This window comes from Tamandua tetradactyla, chromosome 5 (assembly GCF_023851605.1).
Source record: "Tamandua tetradactyla isolate mTamTet1 chromosome 5, mTamTet1.pri, whole genome shotgun sequence".
NCBI classification, from domain to species: domain Eukaryota; kingdom Metazoa; phylum Chordata; class Mammalia; order Pilosa; family Myrmecophagidae; genus Tamandua; species Tamandua tetradactyla.
In genome coordinates this window covers 63,793,409-63,798,382 of record NC_135331.1, presented here as the reverse complement: position 1 = coordinate 63,798,382, position 4,974 = coordinate 63,793,409, and the positions used below count along the sequence as shown (strand labels likewise).

At 37.2% G+C, this 4,974-nt stretch overlaps 1 pseudogene; it reads left to right on the top strand.

Annotated features, from left to right (window-relative positions):
- The first annotated feature begins 2,029 nt into the window (after positions 1-2,029).
- LOC143682474 (muskelin pseudogene) lies at positions 2,030-4,315 on the top strand (annotated as a pseudogene).
- Positions 4,316-4,974: the final 659 nt, after the last annotated feature.

Here is a 4,974-nt window from a genome sequence, read left to right as displayed (position 1 = left end):
AAGGTAGTACTCAGAGAGGAATTCATAGCTATAAACTTCTATATTAAAAAAGAAGAGGAGGTACAAGTGCAGTTCAGGGAAAGAATTCCTGTCTGCCATGTGGGAGACCTGGGTTCAATTCTCAGCCCATGCACTCCCCCCCCCAAAAAAAAACAAAACCAAAAACAAAGCAAACCAAAAGACAAGCAAAAAATAAAGAGATTCAAAACAAACAAACAAAAGTTCAACAAATGGTGCTGCAATAATGGATACTCACATGGAAAAAAGAATGAAATGTGACCCCCCCACCATACAGCATACAAAAAAAAAAAGAAGAAGAAAGCTCTGAAATAAATAATCCAATTTTGCATCTTAATAACTGGAAAAAAAAGGATGAATTAAACCAAAAGTTAGATGAAAAAAGGAAATAATTAAGCTTAAAATAGAGATAAAAGAAAAATTGAGAAAATTAAAACAACTAAAATGTGGTTGATTGAAAATATCAATAAAACTTATAAACCTTTACCTAGATAGACAAATGTCTAAAAGAGAAAAGGGTAAACACATAACAAATATCAAAAATTAAAATAGTGACATCACTAATGACCCAATGGAAATAGATTAAAAAAAAAGAATTATAAGAGAAAACTATTACCAACAGTGTGCCATAAGTTAGATAATGTAGATGCAATGGAAAATTCCTACATATATACAAATTATCTATAATGACTCAAGATGAACTAGAGAGAGGGACAGGGCAAGATGGTGGCATAGAAAGGTGTGGAATTTAGTTTGTCCTCCAGAGCAGCCATTATATAGCCAGGAATGGTACGGAACAACTGCTAGGAAAATATCAGTGACTGGACACACAGTGTACACCAGTCTGGACGAGATGGAATAAGGAAGATCACATACAGAATGGTAAACTCCCAAGATGCAGAGGTAGGTGCCCCACCCCATGGGCCTGGCAGAGTGGTTCCCTGAGGGGAAAGGAAACAGACTTTACTAGCACCAATAACTTAGCTCAGCCAAGCTCCAATTGCAGAATTAATTAACAAATTCTGACTACTGAAAACAGGTCCCCAGCACAGATACACCTGGAATAAACTCCAAAAGAACTAGGAGATTTCACCCCAGCACAAAGGAGGCAGTGCTGACTGAACAAAAAAAAGCTTTTGGAATTGGACAGCACAAAATACTGGAAAAAGGCTGGATCACAAAGAAAGGGGACACAAAGAGCCTGGAGATATGGAAAGCCATGTGCCAACCTAAGTTCTTGAATGGCAAAACCAAGCACCAGGGCTCCGGATCTGAAAAGGCCTTGTTTTCATCCTTTAACAACTCACTGGATAGAACTGGAGGCACTCTCAGGCTCCAGCACTACCCCAGGCAAGAGCAGAATTGAGCTTATCTGATAGACAAAGTAACTAGTCAAATGAAAGTAAATTCCTTATATGGTGTATCTTCCCCAAGAAAAAGGGGGCAGGGCCAATCTCAAGTGAAATCCCTCCTTCAAGGAAAACTTAAACAATTAAAGCCATCCTACTACCTCAAACAAAAGACACGGACTGGCAGAATGGATTAAAAAAGAAGACCCATCTATGTGCTGTCATACAGGAGACTCATTTTAGGCCCAAGGACAAAAATAGTTGAAAATAAAAGACTGGGAAAAGATATTTCATACAAACAACAATCAGAAAAGAGTGGGAGTAACTATGCTAATATCAGACAAATTAGACTTCAAATGTAAAACAATTAAAAGAGACAAAGAAGGACATTATTAATAAAAAGAACAATTAAACAAGAAGCCATAACAAGCATAAATATTTATGCACCGAGTCAGAGTGCTCCAAAATACCTTAGGCAAACACTGACAACACTGAGGAGAGAAATGCACACCCCTACCATAATAATTGGAGACTTCAATTTCCTGCTTTTACAACTAAATGATGATGTTGTGAGCCACTGGTTGTACATCATGTAGGGGCTATATGTTTACAAAGATTCATAAAAAAAAAGATGAAATAGAGGCCAATAAAGTACTGACAAGATGGTGGCAGGTGGGACTGTCACTGCAGTGCCCAAAGTGCCAGCTTCTGCCCTATACACCACATAACACGCAGGAACATTTTACTGGATAAATCAAATGACTAGTCTTCAAGCTAATCTTCAGAGAGCAACTATCCTCCCCAGTACTTGATTCTGAAGCTTGAAAGGCCTGCTATAGTCCAGAATTCATGTCTGCAATTTGAAAAAATTTAAAGTCTTTGGTGGAATGAAGAAAATATGACAGCTCTTGTCCAGTGGTTTCAAGAATGATTATAAAAAAGAAACATTTACTTTGAAGCATAACATTGATGAACAAATGTTCCCTTGTTGATTCATTAAAATTGTTCCACTCTGGTCCTGGAGACCCAGCTTTAATATTAGCATCTGGTATATTGAGCTGAGCGGCACTGATGATACTGATATAGTACAACCCTGTCTCAACTGGTATAGCAAGTACCATGAACAGAAAGTCATTCGTCTTTGTCTAAAACACTTCTGACAACACAACTAAACAGAGGCTTTTGAATCACTGCAAAAGAAAACCAAGATTTCCCTGGACCATTCCATGTTAACAGATCTTCATGACAAACTGGTATTGAAGGGTGATTTTGATGCTTGTGAAGAATTGACTGAAAACACTGTAAATGATGGATTATTCAATCAGTATATTAATCAACAGGAACATAAACCATGATAGAGACAAATCATTCCCAAAGGCACCAAAGGTGATGGAGAAGATAACTGACCAGAAATGAGAGGGGGCCATCAAATGGTTATAGATACTCAAACACAGATTGTTTATTTGTTTGGTGGCTGGGATGGAACACAAGAGATCTTACTGAATTCTGGGCATTGAGTGTGAAGGAGAACCAATGGACTTGTATCTCTAGAAACACTGAGAAAAAGAATAGTCCTAGTGCCAGAACATGTCATACAATGTGCACTGACATTCAACGAAGGCAGATCTACACTTTGGGGCATTATTTGGATTCCTCTGTGAGTAATAGCAAATCTCTGAAAAGTAACTTCTATCGTTATGAAATTGACACAAACACATGGATGTCACTAAGTGAGGATACGGTTGCTGATGGAGGACTGAAATTGGTGTTTGATCAGCAGATGTATATGGAACCAGAAAAACACATGATCTACACCTTTGGTGGTAGAATTGTGACATGTAATAGAAGCGTAGATGACAGCAAAGCCAATGAACTACAATCCACTGGGTTGTTTGCTTTCAACTGTCAGTGTCAATCCTGGAAATTTCTTCAAAAAGACTGTTGTAAGGCTGGGGCTGAGGACATCCAGTCTCAGATAGGACACTGCATGCTATTCCATTCAAAAATTAATTGTTTGTATGTCTTTGGTGGTCAATGATCGAAGACCTATTTGAATGATTTCTTCAGTTATGATGTGGACTCTGATCATGTAGACGTAATATCTGATGGCACCAAAAAGGACTCTTGGATGGTTCCAATGACTGGATTCCCTCAGAGAATGGGATTGAGAACTGAATGAAATATATGTTTTATCTGGACTCAGCAAAGATAAGGAAAAGAGGGAAGGAAATGCCAGAAATTCATTCTGGATTTATGACATTGTAAGGAATAGTTGGTCTTATGTCTACAAGAGTGATCAGGTTGCAAAAGATAATTCAAGTAAAAATCTCCAGCAGGAAGAACCATGTCCAAGATTTGCACATCAGTTTCTATATGATGAGTTACACAAGGTTCATTACTTATTTGGTGGGAATCCAGTAAAATCCTGCTCACCAAAGATGAGATTAGATGACTTCTGGTCACTGAAGTTGTGTAGGCCTTCAAAAGATAACCTACTGAGGCCCTGTAAATACCTCATGAAGAGAAGGCCCAAATGGATCCCCTTAGTGCTCTAAAATATTTACAAAATTATCTTTATTTAACCGTGGATCATTCAGACCCAGAAGAGACAAAAGAGTTTCAGCTCCTAACTTCAGCTCTGTTCAAATCAGGTTCAGATTTTATAGCTCTAGGCTTTTTTGGATGTGGATTACACCTATGCTCAAAGAACACAGCTCTTCCACACCTTAGTAATTTTTTTTCCTGACAGCATGACCCCTCCTAAAGGCAACTTGGTGGACCTCATCACGCTGCAACTGAAGAGTCACTGGATACAAAAATGGAGAACATGAACCTGCTTTCAGTATTTTGGATTTCAACAACTGAAAATTAGGCTGTAGGGACTGAGGACTGCACCAGAGTGTTGAAAGGATCTTTACTATCAAAAGTTTTAACCCTCTTCCTTCCCATTTGACCTCAACTCCATTCTCCTTCCATTCCTAAATTAGGTTAATAATGTGAAATTGATATACTTTCCATTAAAAAAAATGAAATAGAGAACTCTCAACAGGCCTCTAACAAGTAGAGATTAAATCAGTAATCAAAGACCTCCCAACAAAGAATACCCCAGGTTAATATTGTTTCACTAGTGAATTCTAGCAAATATTTAACGAATAATAAATGCAAATATTCTCAAGCTCTTCCAAAATATTTAAGAACAGGGAACACTTTTTAACTTATTTTATGAGGTCAGTAATATCCTGATACTGAAGCCAGATAAAGGAAGCAAAATAAAAGAAAATTGCAGACCAATTTCCCTCATGAATATAGATGCAAATTTATTCTTTTAAATATTAGCCAACTGAATACAACATCATATTTATGGGATTATAAACCTTCATCAGGTGGGCTTTATCCCAGAAATATGATTCATTCAACATATGAAGAAAATCAATGTAATAGACCACATTAATTGCACAGAGAGAAAGAACTATTCATCATCTCAATAGATGCAGAAATGGATCTGAAAAAATTAACACTTCTTCATGATTAAAAGAATCAGAAATCTAAGTAAAGAAGGAAACTTTCTCAAGTGATAAAGACCATTTATTACAAACCTACAGCTAAG